Raw genomic sequence first — 18,350 nt, forward strand, 5'->3', positions numbered from 1 at the left:
GGGTCAAGTGATTTAAATAAGTTTGCCACTTCATCTAACCGGGGTGAAATTGCATTAGGTGTTCCACAGGGTTCAATCATGGGTCCCCTTCTGTTCTTGATATGTGTGAACGACCTCCCTTCCTATCTGAAACAGGAAGCTGAACTCACACTGTTTGCTGATGATACAAGCATCATTATTAATCCAGTAAAAGAAAGTCCGATTGAAAATGATACAAATAAGGTCTTTGGAAAAGTCATTAACTGGTTTTCTGCAAATGGACTTGCTCTAAACTTTGAAAAACACAGTAGATGCAATTTTCTGCTGCGAAAAGTACAGTTCCTTCAATAAATAAAACACAGCAACAGAAGTCAGTAGACAGGGTAGAGCATACTAAGTTTTTGGGTGTACATATTGATGAGAATCTTAATTGGAAAATTTATATTTTAGATCTCCTAAAGCGACTAGGTTCAGCAACTTTTGCTATGAGAATAATTGCGAATTCTGAGGATACAGATATTAGTAAGCTAACATACTTTGCGTACTTTCACTCTCTGACGTCATACGGAATATTATTTTGGGGTAACTGAACATTTAGACAAAAAATATTCACTACTCGAATGAAAGTGGTTAGAATAATGTGTGGGATTTATAGCCGCACATCTTGTAGGCATGTTTTTAAAAGATTGGGAATTCTTACAACAGCCTCACAATGCATCTACTCACTAATGAAATTTGTTCTCAACAACATGGACCAGTTGAAAAACAACAGTGACATAATATCAGAAAAAAGAAAGACTTACACTATCCTTTGTTCAACCTATCTTTGGTACAGAAAGGGGTAAAATATGCTGGTATAAAATTTTTTGACAAATTACCAGATGAAATAAGGTGTCCGACAGCAGTAATAGCTTCAAAAATAAACTGAAATCGTATCTCCTTGACAACTGCTCCTACACCATAGATGAATTCTTGAATAGGAATAAATACGTCTATAAATATAGTATATGCATTTTGTGCCATTTAAGGGAATGGGCTAAATAATAGAAATATTAATCTTTAACTCTGTATGGTAATATATATATATATATATATATATATATATATATATATATATATATATATATATATATTAAAAAATTTTGTTTCATATGTGCTTTTCTTGTACACTTGACACGTTCCACATCATAACGGCTACCGTACCGTGCGATTGATCAACGGAACACGCAACCAACTAACTAACTGTGGGGGCAAGCTGCAATGAGTCTCCCCAACTCACCCCAGCAGTGCTAGGCGGGACTTAAGTATGGGGGGAATGGGCAGGCCAGTGAATTCGCCAAATATCCTCTTGTTCCTTGGGCAACTGCACCTGCGCTGTTCGGTGCTGTCGCACAGTGTCACTCATGAAGACGTATGTGGCTAAGGTGTAGAGTGTTACAGTGCTTGACCATGCAGTATCATGCCTCCCCAAACCGAACACCTCGATCACCAAAACGATCGTGTGCGACAACGCTGCTGGATTTACTGAGTTTCCCTACACCTCCCCGTAAGTGCCAATGTACCGGACCCGGACCGATGGAGGGATGGGATGCCCTACCCCATGAACGCGCGCCCTAACAGCCTTGTGATCGACATGAGAGTGTATAGCGGAGGACGTACTGCCTGTGCGTGGTGGTCGCACACGCTATTAAGAACAAAGTCATGCCTTTTCTAACTTCCAGGGGACTATCATAAATTACGGTGACTGTAGTGCAACTCTCCTTTCTCAATAGCAGTCTCGTATCTCTACGTCTCAGTCCGTATTTCTTTCAGTTATTGTCTGTACTATGAAGTGGCAGTTTTTTCTACTTGTGGTCCAACTTTCTCAGGGCTACGTTATTTGGCAGTGACGCATCGTGCGAAACTTATTTTCATCCTCAAATGTTGAACAAAAATGTAGTTACGCGTATCACTAACCAACGATATTAAATGTGAGCAGCTAAAATCAGTATTGCGGAAGGCGAATGTATGAGATATGTTGGCAGAATTCTGGGAAAGTGCTCTGCGTCTCTAAGTGAAAAAAGTAGACAACACGCTATGACGACCAACTGTAGTGTTGCAGTCTTAGTAGGCCTTATCCAACACTTATCGTAACAGGCGTGGAACGAATTCAGAGATGCTACGCTCGTATAATCCATTCGAAAGTGTAACAGAAAGGCTCGGTGAACTTAGTAGGAATGCTTGGAAGAAAGACGACGCAAAATACTGTTAAGTAAATATGAAGGACGTCTACTGCCAGCACACTGTGGGACTGTTTAGCTGCCAGCATACTATATCCCGCGTACAGCTCTTGACAGTAATGGAGGAGAGAAAGGGCGCGTTCAGACCTTGAAGACAGTAAGTCTTCCTCTCGCTCAATGCGCGAATGGAATAGGACAGAGAACAGATAAATATTGGTACGATGTACCCTCCGCCATGCACTGTACGGCGATTTGCGAACTATACCTGTACTCGTTAATTATGAGGGTTAGCCGAAGTTGTACGTACAAACAAAGAAAAGTGGTCGTAAAACATGAAATTACTTGTCTATCCCCAGGTAGTTAAAATGGTGCCTTTTCACTGACAATGCTACAGAATGCGACAATATGAATGTGTTTGTAAGGCTAAAAGCTAGTCCACACTGTACGTTCATCAGCAGTCCAATATTCGTCACTGCACCAGCCGGGTGAGAGGGCTTAATAACTAGATTTCTCATGCACTATAAACCGATTAAAATTAGTTGATGATGTCATGCCCGAACAGTTCGCCGCTGCTGAATGTCACACGATTAGCTCAACTTCAATGCCTTTGTCGGCCATCCTGCATCTGGCCCTTATACTTCGTATTTCATCTCATCTCACATAACAACAACAACAACAAAACACACACACACACACACACACACACACACACACACAGCACTAACCAAACACTACTGGATCCTTCCACACACGACACGATTCAGCGTCACTTATACAGTTCTTACAATCCCACAGATCGGCTTACATTAAGTAAGTTTCGCACGACATTGCATGAAACCGAATTTTTGAAGGCTGTGAATTAATCATGGCGACTGAGACACCAAATTCATTGATTCAGCTGCCACTACCAGCCTGGCGGCATAGTGTGGTGGTTAGCGAGTGAACAAGACGTGTAGAAGGTCAAAGATTCGAACCTCGTCAAACGCTGCGTTTTGTTTTACTTTTCTGAATCTAGTCAAAATATTTGACATATAGTTTTAGTAATTTCATTGCTTTAATTTTTTTTTCTAATATTTTGTCGCGTCATTTTCATTATTGTAGTGGCTTTTTTATTTGCTCTTATTTTTCTTTTTATCACTCTTTCTTCATTTGGAATTTGCTTGTGTCACCTACAGTCTGCAGCCAAGTGCCAAGAGGACTGCTCATCGGTTGGTAACGCAGCACCCTGTGTAGCCATTGTGAAGATAGTTTCAGGTAACCAATGACAACGAGAAATTACAGTTTGCTTTTACGTTTAAAACCGTGGTTTTGCTGTGGAAGATGGCTGTGCTAACAGACATATTATAATGAAATTTTTCTGTCTCGAGTTTGCTCGTAGATGGTGATTTTAGTTCTGCCGCAGAACGTTGATCTCCATCTTATCGGATACATTACACATCATTAGTTTATGGTTAGATTGGGGTATGAGTTTAAATTCAGGGCTACAAAACGCGTCGTCTGCTGTAGTTGAGTCAGTGATCACTCACTATCAGTTGCGATACAGAATCTCTCATTTCCGTCATAGCTCGCGCTGGCCACTTCCAACGTTGCTCCGCGTTACACATTAGAACGACATTTGTGAAGTGAGCCGCCGTGGTTTTTACGTCACCTATAATCGAGCGATAACCGGCAGTGGATGTGGCAACGCTGTACCGATAAGTGACAGACGTCAAATATCCAGTAATTTTAATCAGACTATAGTCAGAGTGTTAAAATGTCTGCCAGCTGAGGGCATGATCCCTATTCGTGAGAAATATTTCAGTATTCATAACAGCAAGAGCGAAACGCAGCTGTCCATCATTTGGGAGGGTGCTTTGAACCCTTCAGTACTGCACTAGCCGTGGTCCTGTTGGAGACGGTAAGCCGGCCGCTACCTTCTCTCGCACTTTGAACTGACTTACCCGGGCAGTTGTAGGGAGACCAACAGTTTAACCAGAGCTTCTAACCACACCCAACAAACCTTTCCAGAAGTGAAAGGAATGCCAACTGACAGGTAGTAATTCCAAGTTGTGACCGGGCATTGAGACTCGGACACTGGTATCCGTAGTCGGAGACTTAGCTACAGCGAAACATTAAGCAACTCTTACAGGATCGTTCATCAAGTAATCTTACCAAACAAGGAGACACCAGATCTTCCTGGCTTAGTATAATGTCGGCACGTACAAATTAAGAAACTAATATAACATGGATGAAACCACTACGTAGAAGGCGGGACTGGACGCCCATCACGTCAAATGCTTCTGCCTCATCACGATTAAACTGCTTCAGCTCAAGCTCTGATTCAAAGTTTGTGGCTAATTATGGTAACGAGGCTACATGTGGAACATGAGAGAGCGAAACTGACATTAAACCCAGTCCCCAAAATTCATTTCCTGTCGCAATAACACGAGGTCTGATCATAAAACACGGCGAATAACTTCATTAGAAACAAAGGAACAAGCTTACATGGATTTTAATTTAATCTTCTTCAAAGTACAGTCCTTGGCTAGCGGTGCAACTATCCGAACGTTGATTCCATGTCTGGAAGCATTTCTGGGAGGGATCTTTAATAAGATGGACGTTCACAGCTGCTATGTTGTGGGCCTCTACTGTGAGGATGGCATCAAATTTTTTTTTCCGTTAAGCATGGTTTTAATTTTTGGGAAGAGCCATAAGTCACACGGTGTTAAATCTGGTGAGCAAGGCAGATGTGGACAGACAGGAAGACTTTGACCGGCCAAAAACGGACGCGCTGTCCTGACAAAGGAGGAAGCAAATGGCCCAAAGTTGCTGGTCTCTTTCCTCGTACATCGTTCCGCAAAAGTTGCGGTACGGCCTTGTGAAACTCTGCGTTCACAGTTGTTCTCTTTGGAACGAATCTGATCGCACTCTCCCCTCATCATCGAAGAGGAAAAAAAAAGGAGTAAAAATGAGCATGACTCTGACATTCGATTTTGATTGACGGACCTCTTTCACTTGTTTTCCACTGGTAATCCTGTATTTTCATTTCTAGGTTATACCTACAGACCCAAGTTTCATCTCCAGTTGCAACTTTGGACATGAAGTGCGGATCTGAATGCGGACGATCCTTCAACTCCGTGCACACTGAAACACAATTTTCCCTCCTTTCATCATTCAAAAGTCTGAGAATAAACTTTACGCTCACTCCTCTCATTTACGTGGTATAGTGCTTTGCACGGACCCGTACGAGATGCTAGGTCCTTCGATAACCTCTCGGATAGTTATTCACCTGTTTGAACAAACCATTTTTACCACTTTTTGCACTTCTTTCTTGTTTAAGGGTTGCCCCGAATGTTGTTGGTCTCCTACCGACTCACTTCCGATTTTAAGCTGCTCATACCGGTTGTAAATAGTCTTCAGAGTTACACCATTATCGCCCTACACCAACTTCAAAATATCACGTGTGTCTTTGGTACTGTTTTGCAACTTGAAACACAACTTCATGTTCACGCCTTGTTCCAAATCCACGATGCGCGACAGACACGGTCTGGAGGCTGGCTGGCAAGTCACAACGCGTTCAGAGTTGCGGTGTGTCTCACCGGATCACGCTATCAGACAAATTACATCAAACTGTTGTAGAGTGCACAGTTGCTCTTAAAAAAAGGAATTCGCCGTATTTGTGATCACACTTCGCATATAATTTAACTAACGTAAAGATGCCTAAATGACTTTTATATGGAGGAAAAGAAGCAGCGGTTGTCTGTGTGCCAGCATTTGAAGTGTAACTCTAATACACTAATTTATAGTCACAACAAAAATATCAAAGCTATACTTCACAGGTAAGGAAAAAAGAGTAAGGTGTCCTCGCCCCCTCCCCCCCCTCCCCCCCGGTTAACCGAGCAGTCTAATGCACTGCTTTGCGGGCGGGAAGTCTTGCCGGTCCCCGGCACGAATCCGCCCGGCCGATTAGTGTCGAGGTCCGGTGTGCCGGCCAGCCTGTGGATGGTTTTTAAGGCGGTTTTCCATCTGCCTCCGCGAATGCGGGCTGGTTCCCCTTATTCCGCTACAGTTACAGTATGTCGGCGATTGTTGCGCAAACACTTTCTCAACGTACGCGAAGCCTCTCCGTCGTTCCTAGGTCCCCCGTTCCATACAATACACTACAACGTGTCCTCAGCCTCAAAGTTGGTTTAGGCTCCGGAGTGTTTTTATTAGACATGGCGATACTGGAAGTAGCGTTACCTTTCTCCGACTTTCGAACTCGCCTTTGCCCAGTCAGTCATAAAGCGGACTCAGAACTAAGCATTGAGCCCGAGCCACAGTGCACATTGCTAACCACTGCCAGACGTGAAACAAGCAACAAATGATAGATAAACCCCAGGTCCGACTGCGAAATGAATCGCAGACCTCTGGATTTGTATTCCGGCACCTACCCACTGATCGAGCGAGTTACAAAGCTAATATTCAATGTACAATTACATCCATGAGCCTCGTTAAGAGTACCAGAGCACAGCAATTGTCGCCCCTAATTTGAATCTTTAGCTCTTTATCACTATACATTGCTTGTGGCATTTATCTTTGCGAATGCAGGAAGTACAATCTACCGCACTGTGGCAGAACAGTCACTCGCTGGTGCCTTGTTCTGTATGGTACTTTAATATACATTTTATCTGTGTTAAGATAAAAGTAAAAAGGCGTGTAATCCTTCAATAGCAAGAAACCAGCAATAAAATTTTTTTCGAGGCGTTAAAAAGCTATGATGTTTAATGACTCCCGCCGGAAAACAGTTAGAACAGTGCCAGTCTAGAGCTGGAACAGCGGAGAGAAGGAAAAAAATGCGCCACCCCGCCCTGGTCAGCCGCATACATTATTCATGGATTTTAATTACGGGGCACGACTACCATCAGCTCGTCCCCATTTTTTCAGGCTAAATTGCTCAACGACGGGGTGCGCCGTCGAATTTGCATCCACTCGCGTACTCAAAAGGAGTGGTAGAGGGGGCGGTATGGGGGGCTGGGGCAGGGGGTAGGGGGTGACGCGGGGCTCTGCTGGAGCCGCGAAGCTGCGCTCCAGCTGGAAGTTGCGCTCCAGCTGGAAGCTGGCAGCAGCACCGCACGAGGTGGCGACGCAGGCCAAGGCTGAAGAATGTTGGAACATTATGGCACCACGCCCATCTGATGACCAACTTATTAGAGACGAGGTTCTCACTAAATGGACAAAGGCTAAGAAGAATGTCGGCCGCGTCCTTTTCACAGGAACCGTTCTGACACTTGCCATTAGAAAAACGATGATAAATTAAAAACCTTATGGGTTTTCGAGCGCTGCTGCACACGGATCAGCAGCAACTTAACTTCATTAGCTGGCGACGCTGTTGCCTACAGGAAGACATATTTTTGGGATGATGGTAAGCAAATACAGAAACACTTCCACGAAGTTCCCACTCGGTGTGGTCAATGGGAGCTCTCGAACTATGTCGACAAATGCAAGGTAATACTTGTAACAAACAAAGAGAGAAGCCAGTAGTATCCGATTAAGAGATTAGTGGTGGACTGTAGGGGGTACAAGATGACTTAGACAAAATTTCTCGTTGGTATAATGAATGACAACTACATCAAAGTGCAGAAGAATGTAAGTAAATGCGGATGAATACGAAAAACAAAGCCGTAATGTTCGGACACAGCATTAGTAGTGTCCAGCTTGACACAGTCACGTCGTTTAAATATCTGGGCGTGACGTAGCGAAGCATAACCAGCATGTGAGGACTTTGTTAGGGAGAGCGAATGGTCGACATTGGTTCATTCGGAGAATGTTAGGAAAGTGTGGTTCGTCTGTAAAAGAGACCGCATATAGTGCGGCCCATTCTTGAGTACTGCGTTCCCGGGTTCGATTCCCGGCGGGGTCAGGGATTTTCTCAACCTCGTGATGACTGGGTGTTGTGTGATGTCCTTAGTTTAGTTAGGCTTAAGTAGTTCTAAGTTCTAGGGGACTGATGACCATAGATGTTAAGTCCCATAGTGCTCAGAGCCATTTGAACCAGTACTGCTCGAGTGTTTGGGATCCGTACTAGGTCGGATTAAAGAACGACATCGAAGCAATTCAGAGGCGGGCTGCCAGATTCGTTACCGGTAGTTTCGACCAACAGCCAAGTGTTACGAAGATCTTTCAGGAACTCAAATGGGAATCCCTGGAGGGAAGGCGACATTGTTTCCGAGGAACACGGTTGACAAAATTTTGAGAACAGGCATTTGAAGCTGACTGCCGAACAGTTCTACTGCTGGCAACGTACATTGCGCTTAAGGACCACGAAGATAACACACGAGAAATTTGGGCTCCTACGGAGGCATATAGACAGTCGTCGTTCCCTCGCTCTACTTGCGAGTGGAACAGGAAACGAAATCAGGAGAAGTGGTACAGCGTACCCTCCGCCACGGGCCGTACCGTGGCTTGCGGAGTATCTATGAAGATGTAGATGTAGATCTTCATCATCTAACTTCATGTAAATATTTACGGATAATACAAGTAAGTGACATGAAATGGTGCGAACACGTAAAATATTCGCCAGGACAGCTAACAGAAGACTTAGATTTGTTGTAATGGTGTTGCGAAAGTGCAGTATATCACCACAGAAAATAGCATAAAATATGGTAGTACGACCAATTCTAGATTACTGTTGCAACTTTGAGAGTCCTCATCAAGGAGCTACGAGAGCAGCTCCAACTTTTAGGGAAAGATCTGTCGGGAGGGCCGAGAGTGGATATGAACCGGCCGGCCGCGGTGGTCTCGCGGTTCTAGGCGCGCAGTCCGGAACCGTGGGATTGCTACGGTCGCAGGTTCGAATCCTGCCTCGGGCATGGATGTGTGTGATGTCCTTAGGTTAGTTAGGTTTAAGTAGTTCTAAGTTCTAGGGGACTGATAACCACAGCAGTTGAGTCCCATAGTGCTCAGAGCCATTTGAACCATTTTTTTTGGATATGAACCCAGATCGCCCAATTCTTATTTCAACGTCTTACCGCTGCTGCCAACCTAGTCGGTGCTACAAGAAACGGGCTGTGCAAGGAAGACAGCGTGATTCGCTGAATTCCGACAGCGCATGTGCTTGAATAACTTAAACAGTAATTCTTCCTGCACACACATCTCTCGTAACAATTAAAACGGCAGAATTACTTAAATTCGGGCTAATGCAAGAGGGGCGTAGATAGCCTTTCTTCCGAGCACTAATCACAAATGGAATAGGAAGGAACAAATGCATTTCTGATAAACTGCCGTAATTTCTCTCACTTCAAATAAGAGATTTTAATTTAATTATTTGTTTAGTAGCAAGTAGAGAATGCCGAATTGTCTTAATTACGTGAGCTAAGGGAGAAACCGGCGTAATCAGTGATCGCTGATTCACAGCTAATAGGGTGATGCATGACCGTGGAGTTGCATTTCAGTGCGTGTGTGGGCTTTGCAACACAACAATTCTTTATAACATACCGGACTTCGTGTAACAAATTTAGAATAAATAGAGGGTCCATTACCGACTATGCGATACGCATTCAAAGCTGCTGCAAATGCGGGCTGTCAATGGCATTACAGCATTAGAGCATCGTCCAGCTCAACTCGGCGCTCACCGTCACAAAAGCTGCGAAAGTGTTTAAAAATCAATGTTAAAACAAGGAATCATGATAATGTTTAATAAAAACATCATATGTCTGAAGATTATGTCATTGATCTAAGAAGTACAAAAACCAGAATGTTACCACCTTGTACCACTCATTGTAACAGGAGGCGCACGAAAAACAGAGCGATGCAGGAAATTGAGTTTTATCCATGACCGGTCTTTTAAACAAAATGAGCGTTCATAATGCTGTATATCATTAGTTCTAATATAGTTTTATTACACAACGTACTCTCGGATCTACGCAGAATTGGCGAAGACAAGGGGTATGTGGAATACACTGACAAGAATAAGCGACAAGACAATAGGTCGCAATAACTTCGACAGTATCAGAGGGAGCTGCAGAAGGCAAAAAGTGTAGAGAGAGACAGAGATTGAGAAGGCCATTGCCCGCATCTCGTGGTCGTGCGGTAGCGTTCTCGCTTCCCACGCCCGGGCTCCCGGGTTCGATTCCCGGCGGGGTCAGGGATTTTCTCTGCCTCGTGATGGCTGGGTGTTGTGTGCTGTCCTAAGGTTAGTTAGGTTTAAGTAGTTCTAAGTTCTAGGGGACTTATGACCACAGCAGTTGAGTCCCATAGTGCTCAGAGCCATTTGAACCATTTTTTGAGAAAGCCATTATCAATACAATTATTTGAAGGAATTTATGAAATCTGCGTGATTGCTTCAAATAGTTTCTTGTTTTCTCTGAATTGGTTTATTAATTGCCATGACGCGTTTCGGGTTTAACCCATCATCTGCCGACCAATTATAAACAAACAAAATAACATATTATGTTACAAAATTTTACAGGAACGCAAATGTCATATAGAAGTCAGCTCTAAAAGAACAATATTGAAGAACAAAACACTTTCTGATAAAGGAACACACACCATTTTAGATACAAATACATGAGATATCGATGTAAATGTCAAATACTGTCAATAACAAAATGTAGAAAAACACACAGCAGCATTAACTGTACAGTTCTATCGTAATTGTTGAAGTTCCACAATTTCTGTACGAGCAATGGGCAGGGCAACCATGTGTACTTCAGGTGGCGTAACCGTGTCGATGTGCGTTTCAAATGTTCAAATTCCTAAGGGGCCAAACTGCTGAGGTCATCGGTCTCTAGACTTACACACTACTTAAACTAACTTAAATTAACTTAGGCTAACAACAACACCAAACACACACACACACACACACACACACACACATGCCCGAGGGATGACTCGAACCTCCGGCGGAAGGGGCCATGCAATCCGTGACATGGCGCCTCAAACCGCGCGGCCACTCCGCGCAGATTGCGTTCGAAGAACCCCACACAGATTCGTAGCCACTGTAGGTATCACATTTAAATTCTTAGAACACAACTGCAGACTGTGCTTATCAACATATGAAACATTTAAGAACTGTTTCCCACGTCGGGAAAAAAAATCCCATCTCTCTGATAAAAATCCAAGTAAAATATTATCGTAATCCCAGCATGCAAAAATCTTCACAATTTTTTTATGTACATACGAAAAATTTTCAAGATATGACCAAATGAAATATAATTTCAATTTTACTACAAAAAGAAAAAAAGGCTCATGGGTCGTTCATCCGATCATCTACATAATAGGTACAGCATTATACAAAGTCAAAATTTCATAAATGATACGTTATCAGTTGCTCAACCGGAAAAAAAGGTTACCGTTGCTCACTTCTTGCTCGTTCATCAAGAGTGTTGGGTTCAAACGGGTATTAACGTTAATTTCCATTTCCAATAACCGCTTGCATCGAGATCTCTTGATCAACTAGCAGACAGCGAGCAACCGTAGCTGGTTTTTTTAGTCTTTTCTACGAAATGTCAACCCATCGAGAAAACTGAAGAATGTAGTTTCCCGTCCCTGCTTGTTCCATTATCTGCGCTGCTGATAACCGCTGATTTGTAAAATTTTAAGTGCAATTAATGCTCATGAAGTTTCGAGATCTACTGGTGCTGTGTCTTACGCGCGCGCAAGGGGGACTTAGTGTCATTCACTGGACTGGCCTGAAGGCGACGGGACTGGAACGTCGAAACTTGTTGCCTAATAAAACAGTATCAAAAGAACGGCTGTTGATACAATATATATAGAGACGCACGATTAATGGTGTTACCTGTTTTCCTACGTTTTGATAATGACAGTCTTTGACATCTACATCAAAGTGTCACGTATTTGTATCTAAAATCGTACATATTTCTTTATCAGAAACTGTTTCGTTCTTGAATATTGTTCATTTATAAGTGACTTTTGTAAGACTTCCGCGATATTGTAAAAAATTGAAACACAAGTTCTGTTAGTTTTTCTGTTTATAATATGACATCAGATGATGTGTTAAGTCAGAAACGAGTTATGACTGTTAATAAACAAATACAGAGAAAAACAGCTACTGTTTTCAAGCAATCATCGCAGCTTTCATAAAGTCCTTCCAATCATTAGAGAGATTGGAGTAATACTCAACAAATAATTGAGGACGTTGGATAGGGGTGCTAGTCTGAAGTTGGCACAGGAGAAGTACCCGTAAGACTGATGATCACACACACACACACACACACACACACACACACACACACACACACTCTTCGCCACACATTGGGTGGTGGCTTGTCGGGTAGATCTGTAGACTCTCGACACAACAGGTTCCATCGTCAAACAGTGGAAATATCACCGTAGCAAATTTCTGCGTTTTCATACAGAGACTTCATTACACAATGTTTCTTGAGTGTCAAAGTAAATGTACGTAAGCCGCCCCTTCTTGTGCCCACCTCTGTACGAGCAGAGCTAGGTTTCACTAAACGATGCTGATTCAGGACGCCAAGAACACCGTCAGATCAGTTACAAGATAAATAACAACAGCCAGCTTTTAGCGACAATTAGCAGTGCGTCTCGCCTCGACACAGCTTTCTTTGAACAACGCAGCACAAGAGCGGCGTACTCACAGGTCAGGTCATCTGGAAGCCACGGCAGGTCAGCCAGTTCCCCGAGAGCTCGGCTTAATAAGAGATACAGATCAAGCACCGTCCCCTTCCCCGAGGATAATTTCAGTAATAGCGTCGCAGCAAGGACACGTAATACAAGGCAAAACTTTCGAGACACCAAAGAAACGTTGTGTGGCGGCAGTAATCTCAGCACCATCTCATTGCTCGGCAGGAGAAAGGTTAATTAGCTTTAGTAATGGGATTAAATAAAGAGGGCGCTAATTGCATTGAGGGAATAATGATCTAAGAAATTATTTGTCTGAAACAGTCGTAGTCCACAACAACTTGCTAGTGGCCCAGAAAGACGCTAATTAAATGCCCACGACTTCTCTGCTGCAGCAACTGTCTCATCAATCCTAACGCCCTTTTCGAGTCTGACGGATGGGTGGTATCACTAAATCATTACTAAAAATTACGCTAATACGTTCCATAGAAAGCAAAAAAATATAAATTCATCAGCGCTCAACGTTTTTTTCTCCAACACAATCCACTACCTTTTTTTCCGTAATCTTCTGAAAAACCTTTAAACTCACATCAGGATGTATCTAGTACAAAGAATTTGCATAGCGTTTAAATGCACGTAAAGTACTAAGAACACTGACAGAAGCTCTTTATAGTTTTTTGTTTTATTTCAGATTAAAAAATACGTAGTTTTAGAAGCGATACGGAAACTTCGCAGTCATCATTGTCGTCTCCTGTTTTTAGGGATATCGTACAAGTTTTGTCCGCTGATCACCATACCGGCAGTATTTTGTGCTCTTTATTTCAATAGATGACTGTAAGCAGCGAGACGAATATTTTCAGACGGGTTTTTGGACTCATTCCTACATTGTTCCAACAGCAGAACAATTACAGCAGCAGTCCATGCAGGTAATAACAAAACTAAACACGGATATAATTCATTTTCTCCCTCCTAGTCCACTTCATACGTTGTTAAACTTCACAACTATGCAACTATTCTCGTCACAATTGTCAATAAAATCTTCGCCACTACCAGACTTTTTGATATAACTCAATAACCGAAAAAAGATTATTACGCATTCACTGGAGAGGTTAGCTTTTAGGATTTCCTCTACTATTAATGGATGTCCAGTAGCATTACATGGTTTCATAGTCAGTACAAAGTGACGTTCCTATAATAAATGAATGGGTATAGAGAGATAAAATTAATTTAGTTCACCGTCAAAATGCACAGAGAGAAAGAAACAATAATTTAAGACCTTTTATCTTTAATTGAGACTACTGAAGCCATTTCAGTGCAAAAATATAGATGTTAGTAAATGTAGTTGCAATGTACATTATAATGAGATCTCATGCACCAACGAAGACTTACCAAATCTAAAAATCGCTGTTTTTTAAACTTCCTGACAGAGTGACTAATCATGGAGGTGGGACACCAAATTCACAATCACCACTAAGCTAATTTTGCATCTTGTTCTTTACTGCCAGAGGTACGCTCAGTTATACATCCTCGTTAAAAGCCAATGATCTTTTCATTCACCAGTCCGGAAATACATGCGTGCCATCGAATACTAAACTTCGAACTCGGTGCAGGAATAAGTCCCACGAGGGAGAGAGTTTTCTTCCGAAAGCATTCAGAACTCACCAAACAGGCACTGAAAGTTAAATTTTTTCGGAGAGATGTTGGAGTGATATCGGACCCCCAATACGACTCGGACAGGTGACATGTACGTAAGCGTTCTGTCTGATCACCTGCATCCATTCATGTCCACAGTGCATTCCGACAGACTTGGGCAGTTCCAGCAGGCCAATGCGACGCCCCACACGTGCACAATTGCTACAGAGTGGCTCCAGGACCACTCTTCTGAATTTACACACTTCCGCTGGCCACTAAACTCCTCGGACATGAACATTATTGAGCATATCTGGGCTGCCTTGCCATGTGCTCTTCAGAAGAGATGTCCACCCCCTCGTACTTTTACGGATTTATGGACAGCCCTGCAGGATTTATTGTGTCAGTTCCCTCCAACAGTACTTCAGACATTAGTCGAGTCCATGCCACGTCGTGTTGTGGCACTTCTGTGGGGTCGCGGGAGGCCTACACGGTTTTAGGCACGTGTACCAGTTTCTTTGGCTCTTCAATGTATACTATACGGTTCCCAGTCTGACGAGCAGTATTGCAGTACTGGTCGACAGTAAGTTTCGTACGCTACTTACTTTGTTGGTGGACTACATTTCCTGAGGATTCTTGCAATGAATCTCAGTGTGGCACCTGACTTACCCGCGAATACTTTTACCCCTTCTACCTCAAATGCATCTGTACGCATACTCTGATATTTTATGGAAGTAAATGGTTCCGTGGACCGTTCTACAATCGTGTAATCATGCAATAAAGGCTCTTTCTGTCTGTGTATTCGCAGTACGCTACACATGCTTATGTTGAGAGTCAATTGCCACTCCCTTCACCAAGCGTCGATCCTATGCAGGTGTTCCAGCATTTCGCTACAATTTTCTAGCATCGCGACTTCTCTGTATACAGCATTATCATCTGCGAAAAGCGTCATGCACTTTCCGACATTATGTACTTTGTAATTTATATATATTGTGAAAAGTAATGGTGGCCGAGCCGTTCTAGGCATTTCAGTCTGGACCGCTACGGTCGCAGGTTCGAATCCTGCCTCGGGCATGGATGTGTGTGATGTCCTTAGGTTAGTTAGGTTTAAGTAGTTCTAAGTCTAGGGGACTGATGACCTCAGATGTAAAGTCCCATAGTGCTTAGAGCCATTTGAACCAATTTGAAAAGTAATGATCTTGTAATAATACCCAAGGACACGCTCCCACCTAATTTTACTCTGACGAATTCTTTGCGTTGACAATGACATGGTCTGTTGAGTTTGGTAGAAACTCTTCAATCCAGTCACACAGCTGGTCTGATGTCCGCCCCCCGGTAGATGCCGGCACGGTAGCTCAGCGTGTTCGGTCAGAGGGTTAGCTGCCCTCTGTAATAAAAAAAAACTTAATTAATCGATCAAAGACGAACTTAAACGGATGTCTTACGACGTCCGCCCCTAGCAGATGCACCGAACAAAAGCGAACAAAATGAGATAAAAAAAAATATATATGCGTGACGGACTGTCAATCCTGTGGGCCCGGGTTCGATTCCCGGCTGGGTCGGGGAATTTTCTCCGCCCACGGACTGGGTGTTGTGCTGTCGTCATCATCATCATCATCATCCTCGTCGACTGCAGATCAAATTGAAAGACCGGCACCTGGCGAACGGCCTTCCAGACGGGGGGCCCTAGCCATAGTAGCCAAATAGTTGGTCAGATACTCCGTATTTTGATCATTAGGTGACAGTTCGGAACTGTATCGGACGCTTTGCGAATGTCACCGACAGTACGCGGCTGCGCTGTCAAGAGCGTCTGCGTCGCAAACAGCTGGAAGTGGTCATTCCTTGGACTTGGACGCGCTAGCGCTGGTAAGAGCGTCGCCGCGGCAGCCCCGCAGCACAGTGGAGTAACACCGCAGAGTACGTGTATCTAGGGAGCGAGCACAGACCACTACCCATGTTCTCCAACATCAGACCGGGTAGTCACGTCATTTGGTGACGACGCGGCTCGTCTTACAATTTGCTGTAATAGCGAAACTTGAATACCACACCTTTTCGCTTTGTTTTGTATGTACGTTTCTGTACTTTTGAGTTTTAGTAACAGTTATGGTGCAGTACTGTCGTTGCTACGGATGTAAACAGAAGCATGTGAAAGAAAGACGAGTTACTTTTCATAGGTACGTGAGCCGTGTGGCCCCGGCTTATGCGGTTATGCCGTGGTTCTTCCTCTTTCTACGTGTGGCAGCAGTGGCGCGTATCGATATTCGCACCTCGGGCTACCTCTAGTCTGGTGCTTATACACTCCTGGAAACTGAAATAAGAACACCGTGAATTCATTGTCCCAGGAAGGGGAAACTTTATTGACACATTCCTGGGGTCAGATACATCACATGATCACACTGACAGAACCACGGGCACATAGACACAGGCAACAGAGCATGCACAATGTCGGCACTAGTACAGTGTATATCCACCTTTCGCAGCAATGCAGGCTGCTATTCTCCCATGGAGACGATCATACAGATGCTGGATGTAGTCCTGTGGAACGGCTTGCCATGCCATTTCCACCTGGCGCCTCAGTTGGACCAGCGTTCGTGCTGGACGTGCAGACCGCGTGAGACGACGCTTCATCCAGTCCCAAACATGCTCAACGGGGGACAGATCCGGAGATCTTGCTGGCCAGGGTAGTTGACTTACACCTTCTAGAGCACGTTGGGTGGCACGGGATACATGCGGACGTGCATTGTCCTGTTGGAACAGCAAGTTCCCTTGCCGGTCTAGGAATGGTAGAACGATGGGTTCGATGACGGTTTGGATGTACCGTGCACTATTCAGTGTCCCCTCGACGATCACCAGTGGTGTACGGCCAGTGTAGGAGATCGCTCCCCACACCATGATGCCGGGTGTTGGCCCTGTGTGCCTCGGTCGTATGCAGTCCTGATTGTGGCGCTCACCTGCACGGCGCCAAACACGCATACGACCATCATTGGCACCAAGGCAGAAGCGACTGTCATCGCTGAAGACGACACGTCTCCATTCGTCCCTCCATTCACGCCTGTCGCGACACCACTGGAGGCGGGCTGCACGATGTTGGGGCGTGAGCGGAAGACGGCCTAACGGTGTGCGGGACCGTAGCCCAGCTTCATGGAGACGGTTGCGAATGGTCCTCGCCGATACCCCAGGAGCAACAGTGTCCCTAATTTGCTGGGAAGTGGCGGTGCGGTCCCCTACGGCACTGCGTAGGATCCTACGGTCTTGGCGTGCATCCGTGCGTCGCTGCGGTCCGGTCCCAGGTCGACGGGCACGTGCACCTTCCGCCGACCACTGGCGACAACATCGATGTACTGTGGAGACCTCACGCCCCACGTGTTGAGCAATTCGGCGGTACGTCCACCCGGCCTCCCGCATGCCCACTATACGCCCTCGCTCAAAGTCCGTCAACTGCACATACGGTTCACGTCCACGCTGTCGCGGCATGCTACCAGTGTTAAAGACTGCGATGGAGCTCCGTATGCCACGGCAAACTGGCTGACACTGACGGCGGCGGTGCACAAATGCTGCGCAGCTAGCGCCATTCGACGGCCAACACCGCGGGTCCTGGTGTGTCCGCTGTGCCGTGCGTGTGATCATTGCTTGTACAGCCCTCTCGCAGTGTCCGGAGCAAGTATGGTGGGTCTGACACACCGGTGTCAATGTGTTCTTTTTTCCATTTCCAGGAGTGTAGTTTCCGGCTAGCCGGCGTGCGGCAGTCGGTCAGTTGGTGTGGATCAGCCAGGAAATCTCCGCACCGCGCAGCAGTGTGCGGCGCCCGCTGGCGGTCTCTACGCAGTGTCGGAGTGTGTGGGGGGCGGAGGTTCGTGGCTCACCGACCCAGGACATCAAAGTTCAATGGTGATTTAATTACAGAAGCCAGACCACATTGTGCCGTTGGTTTTGATGGTTGGCTATTGGGGGTATTCCTGT

This window comes from Schistocerca nitens, chromosome 8 (assembly GCF_023898315.1).
Source record: "Schistocerca nitens isolate TAMUIC-IGC-003100 chromosome 8, iqSchNite1.1, whole genome shotgun sequence".
NCBI classification, from domain to species: domain Eukaryota; kingdom Metazoa; phylum Arthropoda; class Insecta; order Orthoptera; family Acrididae; genus Schistocerca; species Schistocerca nitens.